This window comes from Pinus tabuliformis, chromosome Q (assembly GCF_031772625.1).
Source record: "Pinus tabuliformis cultivar Carrire ecotype Pingquan chromosome Q, CPIR1, whole genome shotgun sequence".
Lineage (NCBI taxonomy): Eukaryota > Viridiplantae > Streptophyta > Pinopsida > Pinales > Pinaceae > Pinus > Pinus tabuliformis.
In genome coordinates, this window is record NC_142296.1 from 1358664735 (window position 1) to 1358686603 (window position 21869).

Below are 21869 nucleotides of genomic sequence, written 5' to 3' on the forward strand. Positions count from 1 at the left end.
GTATTTGTAATCCGCAACTTCTTCCAGAATGTTGCCTTCAAAGTAGAATTTATGTTGGTTATGTTTTATTTTCTTAGAGAAGACCACTACTTTCGTTTTGCTGATATTGACTTGCATTCCCACACTTCTACAAAAATGCTCAAGGGATAGTAAGTGTTCTTGCAAACCAAGAGTCAATTTAGCAATCAGAATAAGGTCATCTGCATACAAAAGAAGCCTTATAACAAACTTGCCCAAATAGATACCATCACCCCCTTGCGAATTTAACCACTCCTCAAGCTTATCGATATATAAACCAAGAAGGGTAGGAGACAATGGGCAATCTTGCTTGACCCTGATATCGCTTCTAAAACTTTCAGAAATGCCTGTTGAAGTTCTAGTTTTGACTTTCACCTCTTCATACAACCTATGCATAGTTGCTCTCAAAACTTTAGGAACCCCAAGTTCCTCCATTCTGTGCCAAAGCTTATCCCTAGGAACCGAGTCAAACGTTTTTCTGAAATCAACAAAGCAACAAAAGACTTCTTCCTTTTTCTCCCAAACTTTTTCAATGATGTGCCTTAAAGTTATACAATGATCAACTATGGAATGTTTAGGCCTAAAACCTGTTTGCCCTTTAGCACACTTATCTCTTTCTTCTGCCCACTTGCTAATTTTGTTTTCTACCATGCTTCCAAATAGCTTTGCAAACAAAGGGTTTATCATGATGGTCCTATAATTGGGGGGACTGTTGATGTCACCGCTCTTGAAAAGAGGTACTGCCAGACTAGTTGTCCAATCTGTGGGGAGCCCTTGTTTTATGATGTTGTTGAAGATTTTTGTGATGTGAGGTGCAAGAATCTTTGAGCCCCACTTTAGATATTCTGCATGGAGTTCGGCTAAGTCTTTTTCTTTTCCAACACCCAACTTCTTGATACCCATCTCTACCTCTTGTACCATGAAGAGTTCAATATCAGTGTTGACCAAGGGGGAAGGGTCAACCTTGGGAACCTACTCATAGGGTTGTCTTGCTTAGTCAAACCACTTAGAAGATGTAATATTATTTCCAATTTGTATCTTTTTCGGTTAGAGCTCCTTCCAAAATAATTTGGGATTATTTTTCCCAAGGAAGATTAGTTCTTCCCTCCTTAAAACCATGAAATTGGCCTTTTTCTTGCTTAATAACTGTTTGTAAGCTTTGAGCTTTATGTTATCCTTGTTTGACTCTGTCCACATTCTCCTTGCCTTTTTGCATTCCTCATCAAACCAAGCATTAACCGGAAAGCAATTTGTTTCAAACTTCTTAATTTTTGCTCTTTTCCACTTTGCAAGTGCGCATAGAATTAAATGTGTTAATTCATGACTATGAAGACTGTGAATTGTAATTTTCTCCTTCTCGAAGAGCCTCTCTAGCATCATTTTGGAGGTATTACAATTTTAAGGGGTCAAAAGAATTCTGCCCTATGAGAGATTTTGTTGGACATGCTGAATTTTTTACTCTAATTGTTTCTTTCCAATCCAAGAGAAACATAAATAAATTGGCTTGTGATCTGATTTCAAGTCCCACAGCTGATCTCCAATCAAAACTTCCTCCATTTTCTCACACAAACCATGCGAGCAAATTACATAATCTACCACACTTTCTCCATTGTAAGTATTGCAAGTGAAATTACCGGACTTTGCCCATCTAGTCAAGCCATTACAAATGACTAAATCAAAGGCCCCACATAGAGTAAGCAATTGTTCACCTAAGAGATTATAGCGCTTGTCCTCTGGAATTCTTTCTCACTGATGATTACTTTCTTTTGTAAGCCAAATAGGGTCACAATCATCTTTACAACAAAGAATGTTGGCTTGCTCACTTGCAGTCCTAGCATTGAAATCACCCACTATAAGGACTTCACCTAGCTGTGAATATGTTGCAATATCCGTTTTTAAGGCTGCAAATGGATCTTTGTGGTCAAGCCCTCTACCTTTGTAGATTTTTGAAACCTGCGGCGCAAAATAGCATGCTGCAATTCTGATGTGGTTTCCATTTTTTGATATCTTAAACCAAATGAATTGCTTATTTGAGTCTTCCTTTTCTAACTGAATGAGATGACCTTCTTTCTCCCTTACTAAAACCATGATATCCCCGTGCCCTTTGCCATTCCCCGCTGCCTTGTTCCACACTGCCATCTTCCAATATCCTTCAAACAGAGGTGTCTTGCACCCTTCATGCTCATGTGTTTCTATGAGGCAAATTATGTCTCTATCTTCCGCAATAGACCCTAACCCAAGTCCTCGTCTCCATGGGTAACCTCTGCAGTTCAAACAAACTAATTTTAAGGAAACCTGGGTATGACTTGATTGCTATTTATTTTGACGTGCAAGACTCACATTTGAGTCTTTGTCCCTGCTTTCCCATGCTAACCTTGCTTTGCGATGTCCTATTGAAGAGTTTGTTGCCTCTTCTTTATTACCATCTCGCTACTCTGTTTTGGAAGGAGGTCCAAATTGCGTTATCACAGCTTTGCCTTTATAAATCCGTGCTCTCTTGCCTTCATCTCTCGCTGCCCTAACCTTTAAAATTTTCTCCCTTCTTTCTTCCTATTGTTTTACAGTTAAATCATCTTCTAGGAAAAAGCGAGAACCCCTCAAGAGATGTTTCTTGCTTAGAATGATATATTTATCATGCAAGCTAGGCATAATGACTTTTATGGGCCTGGATCTCTCCCCATTAAACTTACCCACCCTCCATGCTTGGCAAATTTATCCTTGCCATAGCAACTTATCTTTCAAGAAGTCTCTTGCAAGGTTAAGAGTACATTCATTTTTCCCATAGTCTTTCACCTCTTTAATAATTACGTTTGCTGTCCTATTTTGTTTTTCCTTGCCTTCACTATCTTGCATGTTATCAACCTGATTATTTGTTTCTCCTTCCTTATTAGCAGAATTGCTAATAACTTGAGCCCAAGTTTTGGAAACTTTCGTGGAATATCCTTTCGTTTCTTCTCTCACGTTCTCTTCATGGTTGTTTATTTGGGTAATCATTTTTCCTTTTATCTTGGGATGATTTCACATTCACCACCTCTGTACTTTCCACTACAGACTTCTTTATGTTTTGCACATCTTCCTTCATGCGTTGCCATTTTGTCTTCCCTGTCAGGAGAGCTTCCTGTAGCAATGCCACTTGTTCCATTAAAACTTTATTTCTTTCTGCTAAAGCCTTGTTCTCAGTTGTTATTATATGAATTTTATTATCTCCTTCCTACCCTTTAGCTTCTAAAACCTCCAACCTTTGTTTTGCATTTAACAATTCTTTCACATAAAGATCAAATGACCAAGTGAGAGGAGTGGATGTGGGACTATATAAGGCAGAATCATCAATGACTTTTCATCTAGACTTCTTGTTGCCATGTGCTTGTAGAGGAGACTTGTTTGAGTGCTTTTATCGAAGTGCTCGAGTACTTTTCTTTTAGACCGTTTTTCCTTGTTTGCTCCCATTTTAGACGGGCTATTATTCATTTTAAAATACCCCACGTGCTTGTAGAGGAGACTTGTTTGAGTGTTTTTATCGAAATGCTCGAGTACTTTTCTTTTTAGACCGTTTTTCCTTGTTTGCTCCCATTTTAGACGGGCTACTATTCGTTTTAAAATACCCTGATATTGTTTGGCATTGACCCAAACCCACTTCCCAACTTTGGCGGACGAGGCAATTTTCACTTGTCCTAAATCATTTGTCTCCACATGTTCTGAAATTTCTTGTTCCTTTGTCATGTTTGAATGCATTTGTCTTCCAACCTGTTTCGAGAAATATGTAGGTCTATAAAATGCTAAGATTACTTCGTACAACTCCCTATTGTTCAAGTTTTCGCTGCTCCTTGCTCGCTGCTCGATACTTCTACTGCATAAAAGCTCCCTGCTCTCACACTGCTCACTGTTCACTACTCACTGCTAACCACACTGCTCGGAGCAAATAAATTTGCAATAATTTATACTCACGTTATGAAAAAATTTGCAAATAATTAAATGAATGATATTTTAACATCCATGATATTTAAATAGTTTATGGGATTTTATTTTTTTTCTTTTTGTAATTCAATCATTTTTTTATTCAAATTGATATGAGTTGGCTCAACTTTCTAACAGTCCTTTCGCTAAAAAGACAATGCCAAGAGATCAATGCTAACATATCGTCATAATTGTCCTTGATGTTAATGTATTTTGATATAATACAACGTTAAAGACTAATACTCACCCCTCATAGGGATGTGATGGGCTTCGTGAGTGTTCAAAGGTGGAATTATTTTGTGAAAGTTTGTGTGTATATAGTACATTATATGTTTAGTGGATGTAATAATGTGAGTGATAGAGTTTAATATTAGTCATTTATGAATGTTTGTTTCTATGTTGTATATTATATGTTTGGTAGATGTGTTGTCTTGTTAGGTATTGGTGTAGGTATAGTGTGAGTGATTTGGTATAATATGTTGATGCTAATGTCAGTGTTTTAGTGCTTGTATATCATAGTAATATTAGTGTTATACTGCTTGTATACATAAATGTATTATTTTGTTAAAAGTTAATCATATTCTTAATAATGTACAAAGAGAACTATATTTAGTTGATTTCATAGTGATGTAGTTTATGTAACAGCCCTGGTTAAAAAAAAACTCATGTAAAAATATATATAAGGCCATAGTCGATGGGACACATATTCCAAGTTGAATGGTGGGGGAAACATCCTAATGGGTGTTGATTCGGTTTATTATGGCTAAGGAAATTGGCAAAGGCAATGGCTAAGGCTTTGGAAAGGCAAAATGACATTTTTGGCACATTTATTTATGAAAATAAAGGAAATTAGGATAAAAGTAAGGTGAAAGGTCACATGTTGCATGTGATGAGGAAATTGAAGGAAAATAAAGGAAAATGAAGAAAATAGAGGTCTCATTAATAAAAAGGCTTCTGAAGATCAATTGGCAAGCTCTTAGTCAGTGTAAGCTCTTGGCTCAAGTTTTTGCTATGGTTATGCATGGGATCAAGAAAGGAAAATGAAAGCAAGAGGAAGCAAAAGATCAAGCAAGGAAGAGAAGGATCAAGCAGCTATATCAAGATGCTTTGCAGGTATCACTTTGCATGTGTGTTTTCCTTGCTAGATTTGGCATGCATGGTATTGTATGTGGTTCTTTATTGTTGTGGCATGGGTTTTGCTAGGTGTAATAGTGTTTTCAGCCTAGCCTTGCCATTTTTTATAGTCATGGTGTGATGGGTTTCTCATGTTTTGGTTGAGTTGGATTGTCAGATGGATTTGAAGATGAGTGGGGTGGATCTCTGAATGATATAACACATGGCCTAGTGGTCCCTGAACCAGACTGTGGATCACGGTAAAGCCATTGGCTTGGTGAGCCCTGAGCTAGACTATGGGTTGCAGTAAAGCCAAGATTGTGTTGCCTTGGTGGGCCTAGGAATCCTTGCTAGTGAATGGCAGGATATATGGTAAAGCCTGAGGGGCTAGGAGACAAGAAAATTCCTCATGGTGCAGGTGGAGAAATCTAGTGGCATCCATGCTTGTTTGGCCTAGTGATCGGGTGGAGATCATGGTAAAGTCGGTTATGATGTGTTCAATGTGTTGGCCTAGTAATCTGGGATGGATTACGGTAGAGCCTGGTTTCTATTGATGAGGGTGAGGTGGTTTAGCCTCGGTATGCCCTGGCTGGTTATTTTGGTTTGAGTCACACATTCATGCTTAGAATTTGGCACGAAGGTGAATGGATGAAGAGAGATTTGGCTCAGACATTCTTATGGTCAGGTGGAACGTGGTAGTCCCATCTCCGATTGGTTTAGTGCATTCATTAATGAGAAATTCATTCTTTTGATTTTCATGTGTATATGTATTGATGTATATGTGGATTTTATGCTGATGTGCTTATCATATTTTTGTCCCTATTATGTTGGTTATATGTATATTTTATGACAACAGCTATGTATGCCTCTTAGCATGTTTTTACTTGTAAATGAATGGATAATGTGTCTATGGCCTAATAGATGATAATGCAACAGATGACATGAGGGAACAATGGTTCATAGTGATTCTCATATAAGTATGAGATCTCTACACTTAATTCTGTTGTTTACACCTATAGGTTACATGTTGATGATATGTTTGATGAAATGATTGGCATGGCTAGTAGGGGTTTGATTACGGTCTTGTTTAAATTATTGCTTTTGCATCATTGTTTCCCTGTTCTTTTATTGTTCCTGAGTTATCATTCCATTTTGGGCAGTGGCCTGGGCTATGGGCCTGAAAAAGTGGTTCAAATCCCGAAGTCGTTAGCATAACACTGACAAATCTAGTCTCTAGTTGTTGGCAGGCAAGTCTATGAGAGCGTCTTTGGGTTTCTGGATTCTCTCTTGCCTATAGCATGGGAGCAACTGAGGCCTAAGATGTCCAGAACATCAGTGGGACCCAAAGACAAGATGTCTGAGTGGCTGACATGTCTCATGAGGATTATGTTGCTGACATGGATAGGTTAGTTGATGTGTTTCATCGATTCCACTTCCTTAAGGCCACATAGGAGGTCGAATCCAATCATAGTAGCCTCTCGTCACATGTGTTACCCAGTTGGCATGGTTGCTTGGGTAGATGTGGGAGGAGGGTGTTACAGAGTGGTATCAGAGAATGTTTCGCCCCTCGGACTTGATGGATGGTGTGTGTTGGTCATGCATGCATGTCAGTTGCATGTGTGTCTCTTACAATTTCATTCCATGTGCTTGTTGCGTTGCATAATGTTGATCATGGTTGTAGTAAGGTTGTCATGAGGAACTTGATGTTGATTTGTGGAATGCATTGTCATGAGTATATGACTCGTTACGTATTGTTATATGTTGCTTACATGTTGATTTTATGTCGCCTACTTACATCCTTGTATGTTAGGCTACATTCTTGTAGGTTTGATTACATGTATCAGTCTTGTAGGTTGGTTACAAGTATTGATTGCTTATGCTCGACTACATGCGCTCATGCGTATGTGTAGTTGATTATGTATTGTTTATGCATGTTGATGGTTGTATGTGGCAATGCGTATAGTGGAGTAATGGTTGTTGTCATGCATGAGGTCATGGTTTGTGAAGTTGATATGGTCATGCATTGATGACTGAACTCTAGCCAGAATGATGTGGATATGGTGTGGTACTCGTGTGTTTTATGTCTATATGCAATTGTTATGCATGTATGGTCTTGGTTATAGTTATGCATGAGTAGTAGGTCAAACATGCCTTACGAAGTCATGGTAGGCAATTTAGGTCATCAGGGTGATATTGTTATGTTATGATACTAATGTGCTGGCTGAGATAGAGTAGGAGATGCAGATCATCATAATGAGGTTGCAACATTAGACTTTGGGATAAGAGCAGATCATCATATAGGTATTGTATGTTTGGCATGTAGGTATGTAAGTTAAGGATTGCTATATGCATTAAGGTTATATACAATAGGTTTATCTACATGTCTTTTGATGTTATGGTTGCATACATGATAGTTGATTAGCATAGTCATATGCATATGAGTCGGATAGTAAAAAATGATGGTAACATGTGGTTATATGCATTTCTGTTGTTGTTTTATGTTAGATAACTTGATGATTAGGGTTATTCCATTGAGATCTTGATGTTGTAATTTGGATTGGTCATATGTGTGATGTTTATGTTCATTACATTAAAGATCTAAATGTTATATGTATCATGCTAAATTGGATTGGCCTATGCAAATGGTTAGGGTTACAACATTCAGGTATGAGTCAACTTATTGTGTTGCATTGTGTTGTACTAATCTAGATCAATCGTACATATGTGATTGCTATGCGTAAATGATATTTTTTTATGAGTTAGGATGTGAACATGTTAGTCGGTGATTGTTATGGATAGCATGTTCTTACTTGTGTTTGAGTAGATATGTTGTGAAGTTATATCATGCTAATATGGATTGATTGTGCAGACAAGATAGCCTCCCCTGAGATACAGTAAGGTATAAGCTCGCTTATGTCGTATATTCAGTGCTTGACGGTTTGATTATATGTCGTCTTGTTGATTCTTTTAACATGGTATGTTTGCAAGTTGGTTGAACATTTGATGAATTGCATAATATGAGTATGTGTTCAAATGATTTTGTTTTAAGATGATTGTACTAACATATATGTGTTGAGACAGTGGATATGTACTTGAATGTAGTTGATAGTCATAGCATTATGTCTAATGACTATGAGTTGACTATGGGTTATGACATGATTGTTTGTAAAAGTTGATTTCAAATTGATAGATATGATTGTCTTGATATTTGGAACATGTGGTTGACATATGTGAGCAGTTGCAGGAAACATGTTAGGTATTAGCGTGAAAAGGTAACACTTGATATGTTTATATAACTAACAGTTGGGTGATGTGACAATATATAGCAAGCCTTGCTTGCAGCAAGGAAAAAGGTGAAAAAAAGAAATTGGGCAAGAATTCCTTCGGATATGTTTAGAAACCCTAATTCCAAACAAATGAGTGCTTTGCCTACAAGAAGTCTTCTTAACCTTGATCTTATTGGACATTATGTGGATACATGCTATATTCATGAACATGTACTTGCAGGTGGCTCTGTCAAAGGATTGGAGTCCCTTGAGAGATGGTGTGGATGTGTTCAGTTGCAAGAAATGTGCTTGGCATAACAATATGAGGTAACTGGTGTATTGTTATGTTTATTTATGCACTAACAATTATGTGTTAATGACAACATGATGTAGGGAGTTGCATGGCAAGAGAGGTTTCCATGAAATCTCGAAGAAGGATTAGGTTGAGCTATTCTTTGGAAGCATTGGGAACCATGGGGATCGAGTCATGGTGTTTGTTGTTAGTCTTGTGCTTTTGGTCTTTTGTGATTGTTGCGCTTGATTTGTGATTTTGTGTGTGTTTGGTGCATTAATATGCCACTTTGTTTGTGGTGTCATGTTGTTATTCGTTTTCATGGTTTTCTTCTTCGTTGTTTTTGGTATTACCTTTTATGTTTTGAGTCTTAGAAATTGTTTGGGAAAGAGGAAAGTTAATGGAGCTTGGGGAGAGCTATGTGGTACCCAACAAGTAATGTAAGACTCAGATGAAGCTTTGTGCATGAGTAAGTGTAGCGGAAGGTAAGACTATGACAGTTGGTTGGACTGGTTGGTCCATAGTGGTAAATTGACGGTGGCAGTACAGACATGCGAAAGGTAACAAGAAAAGGTAAAGTAAATGGATCTGAGGTGCCAGATGCCTTGGCTATGTTGGGAACAATTGTTCTCAATATTGTGCATATTGTGCATAAATAAAGGAAGTTCTCTTAACCTAGACCTTATATTATCTAGTATTTATGTTATGATCATGATTATGTTGATGTTTATATAGGTATACATGTATGTATGTACGTTGTTGTCTAACAAAATGACGATTGTTTTATGCTAATGATTATATATGTATGTATCTATGTATTTATGTCATCGTCTAACAGGGTCATCAGGAATCGTCCTTGTGGAAGAATGATTGCTTACGCAAACGAATGGCATGAAGAGGTTCCTGGTCTTGCGAGGAATCAATTGAGAAGAATATTCATGACAAATATATATGGTCATTATCATATGGTTATGAGTTGATACTATGCGATTATATTATGTCTATGTTTTGGACAAGTTATACCAAGGGATACAACAACGAAATGAAAGCAGCATGGTCTGTGACATGCTGGGACAAGAATGGATAAGACACTGGAAGCAAGGTTGCTTGGTAAAGACAGTGTCATTTTGGATATGTGGTACTATTGTTGTGCGCATGTTGCTTATGTGATGTTATGTCCATGTAGTGTTATGCGGATATTGCATATGCAGTGCTGGGTATAAATGGTGCCATGTGCATGTTGGATATGCAATGTTATGTATAGGTGGTGTTACATGCATGTTGTACATATGGCGCTATGTACATATGGTGTTGTGTGCATGACTGTACAAGTGGTGTTGTGTACATGTGGTGTTATTTACATGTTATACAAGTGGCGTTGTGTGCAGGTGGTTTTGTGTACATGTAGTTCATGTGACTTTGTGTACATATGGTGTTGCGTACATGTCGTGTGTGTGGTACTGTGTACATGTGGTATTGTGTACACGTTGTACAATGGTGCAGTGTACATGTGGCGTTGTGTACACGTTGTGCAGGTGGTGCCGTGTACATGTGATGTTATGCACATGTTGTGCAGTTAGTTACAGTGTACAGGTGGTACGATGTACATGTGGTACATATGGTACTGGTGTAGATGCATGTATTGCATGGTGTTGCATGACGTGTGTAATTGTATGTGTGTGATGCACACTATATCTATGTGCACATGGTTGAGGAGAAGGCACTAGATGTTTGTCAGGTGTGGCAATCAATCCGGAGTGCGTACGGAATAAAGACAAAGGTAGAAGCTAAGGATTGATGAAAGGATAAGTATCAACATTTTATTTCAGTTTTATTATACATGTGATTTATGACTATGGTATATGATGATTACATGAGATCTATGATTCTGGTTTACGATGGTTACAAGTGATTTATGATGTTGATCGATGATGGTTGTGTTTTGAGCTAACCTAAGGTGATATGTTTATACATGATGTTTTGATCAAACAGTTAGTTTGACTTGTCGTGATAGGAAGTGAACAGAATTGCAAATGTACCTTATTGACGAACTACCAATGAGGTATGATTTGAGGCTATTTCAATTTATTTGAATCTAATGAAAATTATGTGCTTGGAACAGGAATGCATGAACATGCCTGGTTGGGTGGTTGAAATCGATTGCAAGAATTGGCAGTAGCAGCAAAAGAAATTGGAACATGTAGCAGTATGTTGGTAAAGCACTTCAGGAGCAGGGCCATTGTGGGACACTGGTACCCAATAGTGTCCATTGATTGCCATGAGCATGCTATGACTGGTATCATGGTTTGAGGCAGGTATATTCCTTGGTTGTTTGAATTTCCGATGTGAGGAAGCCTTTCTAAGGGAAGGATCTCCCGAGATAGGAGATGTCAGGGAACTTGGAAGGTGAGTGACTGCATTAAAGGGGTGACCAGATTGCCCAAGGGACCGTGTAGCAGAGAAGGGAAGGTCACTGATATATTGGTTTTGGTCATTAACATTACCAAATGGAATTAGATGCATATTGGGAGAGCACACCAAAACAATGAGTCGGTAATTGTTTGTTGAGAGGACAAGTGGCACAAGATTGTAGCATTGGACATTGCATGCAAATTTGACTATGGCAGTGGATTCTGGAATTCCTAGGAAGGAGGTGAATCGTGGTATTACTTTGAGGGTGGAGGTGTGAGCCTCTGGATTCCTTTGTTGCAGATGCAAACATCATATCTTTTATTTGTCGGTTTATCAAACGTACATATGTGTATATGTGGTTATTGTAAATACCGTAACGAGTTGTGTTATAAAGCTCCAGTATGCGGTATGTTATCATGTTGTCATGATGTTTTTCTTTTGAGCAGGCCTTTCATTGTAAATACTGCAATGAGCTATGTTATAAAGCTACATGGGAAGTACGTTTTGGCAATCTTGTTGGGTATACGTGTCATTGAACACCGAGGACGATGTTCCGCCAAAGGGGAGGGTTCTATAATAGCCCTGATTAAAAAAAAAACTCATGTGAAAATATATATAAGACCATGGTCGATGGGACACATATTCCAAGTTGAATGGTGCAGGAAACATCCTAATGGGTGTTGATTCGGTTTATTATGGCTAGGGAAATTGGCAAAGGCAATGACTAAGGATTTGGAAAGGCAAAATGCCATTTTTGGCACATTTATTTATGAAAATAAAGGAAATTAGGAGAAAAGTAAGGTGAGGTGTCACAGGTTGCATGTGAGGAGGAAATTGAAGGAAAATAATGGAAAATGAAGAAAATAGAGGCCTCATTAATAAGAAGGCTTACGAGGATCATTTGGCAAGCTCTTGGTCAATGTAAAATCTTGGCTCAAGTTTTTTCTATGGTTATGCATGGGATAAGGAAAGGCAAAGAAGGCAAGAGGAAGCAAAAGATCAAGCAAGGAAGAAAAGGATCAAGAAGCTACATCAGGATGCTTTGTAGGTATTGATTTGCCTGTGTGTTTTCCTTGATAGATTTGTCATGCATGATATTGCATGTGGTTCTTTGTTGTTGTGGAATGGGTTTTGCCAGGTTTAAAAATGTTTTTCAGGCTAGCTTTGCAATTTCCGGATAGCCATGGTGTGATGGGGTTCTCATGTTTTGGTTAAGCTAGAATGCCGAATTGATTCAAAGCTAAGTGAGGTGGATCTCCAAATGATAGAGCACATGGCCTAGTGGTCCCTGAACTAGACTGTTGATCACAGTTAAGCCACTGGCCTAGTGACCCCTGATCCAGATTGTGGGTTGTGGCAAATCTAGGATTGTGTTGCCTCGGTGGGCCTAGGAATCCTTGCGAGTGAATGGCAGGATATACAGTAAATCTAAGAGGTGGTTTGCTCTTCGTTGGACCTAGTAATCTCGAGTTTCGGATATGCAGTAAAGCTTGGAGAGTGGGTCTCGGTTTAGGGCCTAGTGATCCAGGATGGATTGCAGTAAAGCCTGAGAGACAAGGAGACATGAAAATTCCTTGCGGTGTAGGTGGAGAAATCTGGTGGCATCCATGCATGTTTGGCCTAGTGATCAGGTGGAGATCACAGTAAAGTTGGTTATGATGTGTTCATTGTGTTGGCCTAGTGATTCAGGATGGATTAAGGTAAAACCTAGTTTCTATTGATGAGGGTGAGGTGGTTTAACCTCGGTATGCCCTGGTTGGTTCTTTTGGTTTGAGTCCCACATTCATGCTTGGAATATGGCACGGGGATGAATGGCTGAAGAGAGATTTGGCTTGGCCATTCTATGGTCGGTTGGAACGTGGTAGTCCCATTTCCAATTAGTTTATTACATTCATTAATGAGAAATTCATTCCCTTGATTTTCATGTGTATATGTATTGATGTATATGTGGATTTTATGGCTGATATGCTTATGATATTTATGTCCCTATTATGTTGGTTATATGTATGTTTTATGAAAACAACTATATATGGTTCTCGACATGTTTTTACTTGTAAATGAATGGATAATGTATATATGGCCTAGTAGATGATAATGCAGCAAATGACACGAGGGAAAAATGGTTCATAGCAATTCTTAGATAAGAATGAGATCCCTACACTTAATTTTGTTGTTTACACCTATAGGTTACATGTTGATAATATGTTTGATGAAATGCTTGGCATGGCTAGTTAGGGTCTGATTAAGGCCTTGTTCAACTTATTTCTTTTGCATCATTGTTTCCCTATTCTTTTACTGTTCCCGAGTTGTCATTCCATTCTGGGTAGTGACCTGGGCTCTGGGCCTGAAAAAGTGGCTCAAATCCCGGAGTCGCTGGCATAACACTGACAAATTTAGTCTCTTGTCACTGGCAGGCAAGCCTGTGAGAGTGAATTTGGGTGTTTGGACACTCTCTTTCCTATAGCATGGGAGTGACTGAGGCCTAAGATGTTCAGAATATTAATGGGACCGAGGGACAAGATGTCTAAGTGGCTTACATGTCTCCTGAGGGTTCTGTTGCTAATGTGGATAGGTTGGTTGATGTGTTCCATCGATTCCACTTCCTCAAGGTCACATAGGAGGTCAAATCCAATCATAGTAGCCTCTCTTCACATGTTTACCCAGTTGACATGGTTACTTGGGTAGATGTGGGAGGAGGGTGTTTGAGTTTAGTTGATAATCAATTCTATCAAGGATTATTTTAAAAGTAAAATAATGACTACAAGTTAGGTTTATATGCATTATAAACATTTTTCTCTCTAAAATTTAAAGGGGAATCGACAACAACTGCTTCAGTATTTAAGCCAACCTAAACCTAGCTTTAAATCAAGAGCATTGCCGTTAGAAACCATTCCTAAGGCCATGAAACATTACAAGCACACAAGCAAGATATGGATAATTTGTTGTATAGGTGATCTGGGTTGTATAAGGAATCAAATGAAATGTAGGAAAGCAAATGGAATACACACAAAGAATACAATAGAGATTACAATAATATGGTGAAAACCCAAGCCCCTAGGGTTAGCTCAATTGGTCAATTACTTGTCGTTAAGGTACCTATGATATTGATAAGTCACGGGTCCAATTCTCTTGACACCTTCGAGGTGAGGCTCCATTGTTAAGCCAACAAGAAGTGATCCCTTTGGGTGGATCTGCATGGTACAAATATTTCGTGAACGTAATGATCATCAATCTCTGGGGTCCATGAACCACATAGAAAAAAATATGGTGGAAACCCAACTTCTAGTAATAAACAAAATAGAAAAATATTGTAGAACGCAAACTGGCTAGAATGGTGGCAATTATTTCTAAACATATAGAGATGGCAGCTAACCACATTCACAAAAGAAATTACAAGAGGCCAATAGAATGGCCTTTTTAACATAAATAAAATAACCCTATAGGTCCAAAAGCCTAACCCTAGAAGATGGAACGCCAAAAGCTTTATGGGCCCCGATGGGGTAAATATGTACGTAAAATTCCTGGGGTAGTAACTTTTGCAAACGATCTCTATTTTGTGTGTTCGATAGCCCATGGGAAAGATCTAACCGAGAATTACACATTCCGACTAGGGCTAAGGCAAAATCCTATGGCTATTACCTAAGCCTCATCACGCAAAAAACATCATTTAAGGCCTCAAGACAACCGTAGAAGTTTGGGATCTAGAAATCATAGAAAAGTTGTGAAGATGATCCAGATATCATTATATTGTTTGTCATCCATCTTGATGCTTTTAGAGTGGAAAAAGTGGAGGAATCACCTCATAAGATCATTTTTACCAGTGAGACCCAGTTTGGAAAATTGGGGTTTGAAACCTTCTAGCAGTGTTTTGAGGCATCAAACAACATTATTTGGAGGTAAAATTGTGTTGCTTTAACACTGTACATTTTTTCCTATGGAAAAAGATAGTTCGGATTTTCCACAGTATTATATGAATCTTGTCAACATTTCAAATCCCAAAGGGGATCCATCATTAGGACAATGAGTAAGTGAATGAAAGAAGAGTTAAACGAACAAAGGGAAGCTGAATAAATAATAGATGAACAAAATTATTAAAAACAACTGACTAAAATCCTAAAATAATAAATAATAAAACCTAAACTTAAATTAAGAAATGAAAAATTGCAGAGAAATAAATGACTTATAATAAATAAATAAACAAATAATTAATTATTAGTAATAGTTGTTTTATTTATTAATAATTATTTATTTATTCATTGTAATAAATAAATAATCATTAATAATAATTTATTTATTTATTTATTTCCTATTCTGCACACATTGTCATTTCCAACGATGCAAGAATTATGTCAATAAGAGTATGTATGTGAAAGTTATGCCACTCAGAATTTGACCTTCTTATTTTCACCACCATAATTCAAGAGTATGCCACGTCAGACCCCGTTATTCATGAAAAAGGGTCTAGCCATGTGATTATGATGTAGAAGACTCTAAGGGAGATTATATTATAACCCTGGTTAAGAGTTAAGGTAGTCAAACCTAACCACTAGTAAGCTATCGGGTTGTCTTATAATCAGATGATCTAGGTGGCTCCAGACATAGGTAGAAGTCCCAGAGGACTCAGAGAGGGCTCAAAAATCAAATTGTTTGGATTGTGCTCTAACTAGGTTCATGTTGAATATCTCGTCATCCTGATCATAACAGTGCGAACGGTTTGTCAATCCGAGCTCGTATGAGGGAGAATGAGTTAGTCAAAGTTTTGGTCAAAGTTGGGTTGTGGGCCAGGTTTAAGTGTCCTACAATTTGACCAACCCCGAGGCATGAAACGTAGCTCCTGAAAGTGGGCGAAATTGTTGCCTCTTTAATTTTTCTAATAACCCCTATGTTAGACAAAATTTAAAAAAATGCCCTATTATAAATAAAAATAAAAATAAAAATTATAAATGAGGTGGCGGGACACCACCCCCGCCACCCCCAAACGACATAACAATTTTTTTTTTTAAAAAGTGGGTCAACGGGCCATGACCCCCACCGACCCTCCAACCTCCATCCCATGTATGCATTGTATCATATATATTGGGTGGTGGGTGGGCCACCTCCGGTAGACCCGACCCACGCCCCCACCCTTTAAACACATGCCATACATGTTAATGGGTCGGTGGGAATCGAACCCACCCGGCCACGTGGTCGGCCTGCACCACGGGCGGCCCAACCACCAAACACCAACAACCACACGCTAACAAAACTTAATGTAACTGTTCAAATAAATGCGCCCCCCAATTAATTCAAATTTGCGGAGGTTATGGGGCGGGCCGCCCAATGCATATATATATTATTTCAGTTTTTTAAACAAACGGTGTGTTAATATGGAGGGGTCAGGATTTGACCACCCAACCTCCTCCTTATTACTCGGAATTCCTAACCAATCTGCGAAACAACTTTTTGATCAACTCCGCCCAAAAATTGATATAAACCCCTCATTTCATTAGTGCGCCCAAGCATGGAGGAGCAAGGAGAGTGCATGGAAACTGAGGCAGAATTTTATTTAATTTATTTGTAGGTGGAACCATGAGCTTAGAGAAGATGCAGGGGGAACCATGATTGGGCGAAATTCTCAGGAGGGTGAAATTTTTGCAGTGTCCAAATTGGACAAATTTTATGTCAATCTTACACCTCTCAGCGACACGAACTTGATGGCGCAGTCAGAATTTCGACCTGAGAAACAGATTTGTAGAGGACTCGGAGGAGGGAATCTTTAAGGAATCTAGAGGGAATCTAAAAGATTCCTTGAGCCCCAGATTTCCACTTTCTCAGAATTCATAAATTTGACAATTGATTTTGCACTATTTAACGCCACAAATCTGATGGTGCATGCATATTTTCCATTTGATCATTTTATTTTTCAACCACTTTTCAAAGTGGAGTGCAGGTGGCAACATTCGACGTGCGAGCAGTCATTCCATGAGATTCGACGTCGCGAGATTGATGGCATGGACAACTTCAACAGTTTGACATCCTTTTCTTCAGATGGCCCCAGGATGTGAGGTATATGCAATGTGTTCATGTACTTCTATTGCTATGAGATGCATTGTGTTACACTGATCCTTGTTTGATGTTTGATTTGGGATCTTGCTTCTTACGTGTCTCGTGATTCCTACTTGATGTGATGCGAATCATTTGTGGGATGTACTTGTTGTCATTATTCGTCATGTTTTGTTTGAGATCCCTTTGTTGTATGTTGATGGGATACTCATGTGTCACCGTGTATGTTTGCATTGAGATCCCTTTTATGCCATGTTGGCAGGATGCTCACTATCATCATGCATGAGTTTATGTCATACTGATAGGAGTCATTTTGACTGAGAGTTCCTGTAGCAGAACATCTCTGGAGCCAATCCTGCGTGAGGGCATTTCCTTGTATGATAACGACATCACCTCTTATGTACATCATCACTATTGGCAGCACTTAATGCAGCGGCCTACACCATCTTGACATCGGGGCCCGGAGACGTAGTCCCTCCTGGACAAACTCCGTTATCAACGGCTTATGTTTTCATGTGTTGATGAAAGTCATGTTCCTCTTCTTTACAACATGCAGATGTATTCATTTATGTTCTTTTAAAAATGCAATCTAACACATCACGAAAGTAAAAGGTCTTGTAAGGGTCCTTTGTCACACCTGGACCTGGATCAAGTGGTATCAGAGCGGTATTTGCATGGATGTGAATTGCAAGCATGAACAATGGAACGTGTAGCGACAGAGGATGAAAAATCGATGTACGAGACCATGCTCAAAATTTCCCAAAGGGTCGATATAATGTATGAAGCTCTACAGAAAGAGACAAAGGAAAAGGAGCGATTGCAGCTTCAGTTGCGAGCCACAGAAGAGGCCCTGGAAGAACTGAAGCACAACAAACAGAATCTTCAAACAGAGAATGCTGAATTGAAGATGCGTCTACAAGAAGAGAAAGAGGAAAAACATAGTTTTCTACGACAGCTGCAAGCAAAGGACGAGGCCTTGGAAAAGCTACAGCGTGACCCATGTGAGGTAAAAAGTAGTTCTCCATCTTCATGTATGTTTCTTGATGATGATTTCGTTGTTTTTGAAAATCATACCACAGGAATTGGCTCCAAACTGTTGAAGAGAATGGGGTATGAAGGAAAAGGCTTGGGCGTTAATGGCCAAGGCATTGTCAACCCCATCAAAGTAGAAGAATTACCCCATCGAGCAGGACTTGGGTATGTCAGAAAGGAAGTTGGGGAATGCGCCGAGACAACTAGCGAACCACCAACAACAGATGATGAGAAGCCCTCATCATTTCTTTCCAAATCGACAACGGAGGTAAAAGATGTTGATTTCCTTTCAATTTCATCTTCACATAGTATGATTTCTGTTGGAGATTTGGAGATCCCAATTACAGGGACAAACATGAGGCTCCTTACCAGAACGCGGCACAATGAGGAAGAAGAACGTGGTGTTAGTAACCAAGGCATAACTCAACCATTGGAGGTTGTCCAGAGACCTCGATTTTCAGGTTTTGAGATACACCGAGGGAGAATGCTCGAAGGTGTCAAATTCTTCCGAGACATCATCGAAATCATCGAGGAAAGAGAATGATGGGAACACATCCCCATCATCCCATGGTAATACCCATTGCAAGGAAGGATTTGAGGCAAGATCTCGTCGCCATAATGACACCAGTGGTAGCAAGGAAAGGTATAACCAGTCTTGATATTTGAATGTTCATTTCGATTATAATCATGTTGTTAAAGATGAATGTAAATCATGGAATCGAAAAAGATGTACCTTTTGTGGATTACACAACCATACATTTTCTAGTGTTGGAAAAGAATAGCAACACCCAAAAGGAGGAGGCATGAAAGACCCTCTCAACAGCAGGTAAAGAAACATGTTAAGTGGATCTGGAGGAAGAAGACCTATTGTAGTATTTTCAACATAGGTGGCCATCAAAGAACCACTTGTTGGAGGCTCCATCCAGAGCAATGCCTTAAAGACAAAGTCTCAGTGCATGAACCAGGTGAAACAATTGTTCGACAAGAAAAACCACCACAGGGGGATGATCCATTCACAACAATAAGTGAAAATGGTTTCTAGATATGTTAGCTTGTCATGGTCGTCCTTTTGTAAATCATTTGTTGCATTTTAAAATGTAAAAGTGATGATGTGTTTCCATCACTTGTTAAGCAACAATGATGTCTGGTCTTATTTCGTGATGCATTTTAGACTGTGAAAGTGATGTTGTGTTTCCATCACTTGTCAAAACAAAAAAATGTGTTGGCTTTATTTTTGTAAGTCATGTGTTGCAGTGATGATGTGTTTTCCATGAATTGTTGAAGCAACAATGATATGTTGGCCTTGTTTTTGTAGCTGGGGTATTGTGTCCATCTTGATGTAAACTTGAGCACTGAGTATGCGTTATAAACTCGTGGAAAGTATGGGATGCTTGGGTCGTTAGTTGGTCATATAAGTCAATCATGTAATTTTCAAAAACAATGTACTACAGGTTGCAGGTGTCGGCTCATCGCTTAAGGCTCTGAAGAACAAAGGTGAAGGAGATGGAAGCGAGACCTTTTCAGGACGCTTGTGATGTAGACGAGCTACAGAGAAGTTGCAGATTATTTTTCATGCTTTTGGAGGACCAAAACCTCCTCAGTGGAGAGGATTGATCCAGGTGGCTCTAGACACAGGCAGAAGTCCCATAGGACTCAGAGAGGGCTCAAAAATCAAATTGTTTGGATTGTGCTCGAACTAGGTTCATGTTGAAGATCTTGTCATATTGATCACAACGGTGTGAACTGTTCGTCAATCCGAGCTCGTATGAGGGAGAATGAGCCAATCAAAGTTTGGCTGTGGGCCAGGTTTAAGTGTCCTACAATTTGACCGACCCCGAGGCATGAAACCTAGTGATCCAGGGATCTTTTGCTTGTAGATCTATGAAAAGAATCACATGTGGAAATTGCATCTTAACATAGAAATTCAATGTGCCCACAAGAAAGAAGAGGAAACACATAAAGACATGAAAAGAAGACAACAAGACTTGATAACGGAGTTCGTCCAACTTGGACTACGTCTCTGGGCCCTGCTCGATCAATGGGGAGGCCTTCATTCATTAAATGGCATGAAAAGAAGAGAATACAATCATCAGTTACATAAAAGGAGTATTATACCTCCATTCTGAAAAATGGCTGAGAAATGGAGAACTCAGATGAAGAAATGGATAACACCACTGTGTTCATGGCGTCGAGAAGGGCAGAAACCATATAAAATTTGCCCAATTCAGACAAAATGATCAATCGCCCCTCCTGCAAGTTGTTGCATCGAACTACGTGCCAAAATCCTTTCTCCCGTACTTTTTCCAGTCATTGGGCTTTTATAATGTCCCTTTTGTGACAAAGGCCGCTTTAATCGAGGGTTGTTTTGTTCAGAATAGAAGTCGGTGGAGTAGAAGGATCTACGGGCATAACTAACCACCAAGAATAGCCTTTTTCGTTAAACAGACCATACACAGAATACATTGAAAAATCCGACCGAAAGCCTTAAAGCTGGATCTCAAATATATCAAATCGAGCTTATAAACCCATCGGGTCCACGCTATATCGCAAGTCGGGATCGCAGGTCACCGATCGTTGATTAAATTTGGACTGTCGATCTCTTTTTCGATCCGACGACTGAGATTGCACGTCGCCATCAGCATATTGCATCGCTACGGCCTAGGGGTCCTGCATTTGGCATCCGCCGACACAAATATCGACAATTGCTATATCACATGTCGCTGGTTCTAAAGTCCCGATATCGCACATAGCATGCCCCCCGACTCCGATTAATCAGAGATAGCTTATCAGGGGTTCCCGTCCGCCTACCTTAAGTCTGCCCTTTGGACACTCCGATTGCGATTTTCCCTTTTAAGGCTTAAAACCCATTTTTTAGGGGAAAAGCCTCATTTTCCAAAGGAACAAGGCAATCTTCTTTCTGCCATAACTTCATCATCCAGACTTGGATTGAAGTGTCGTTCACACCGTTGGAATCAGGGCAACGAGCACTTCGATATGATGTCAAGATACTTGCTTTTATGCCACTTTGAATTTTGAGCTTTTCCATGCCATTGTATCTAAAGATGCACCTGGATCAATCCTCCCCATTGAGGAGCTTTTGGACCGCCAAAAGCTTTCATTAGTCAATTGGCAAGTGAGGGAATTGTTTCCTCACCCTTTCCTTCTCCAGCCATTTTGCCTTGCTAGGGTTCATCCCCTTGAAACCAACTCGAAGGTATTCCACATCTCCTCGCCATGAAGTCCTGGTTCTTCTGTCAAGGATGATGTCTTTAGGTAACTCATCAAGATATTCTTGTGCAAAATCATCAACTGTAGGAACTGTACCCACCTCATCAGTGTCCATGATCAATGGTGGTTCATACAGCTTTAAGTTCTCCACATTCACTACTGAGTACATCTGCATATATATCGACAAATCAAGACGAAAGGCATTGTTTCCAATCTTCTCCAAAATGGTGAATGGACCATATCGGATTGGTCGCAACTTCTTCCCTTCTCCCTTCATCCTATCCTTGCTGATGTGGAAACACACTTTGTCTCCCACTTGGAATTGATGGTCAAATCGATGTTTGTCATGTCAAGCCTTGTAACGGGCTTGACTTTTCTCCAACTGCTCTTGTACTGCTTGGTGAATCAACTGGATTCGTTGAATGAACTGCTGAGCTTTGTCCCTATCATTACGTCCACTAGAGTCATATTCCCTTCCAAAGACCATATCAAAAGGGTCCTTTGGGAGGTAA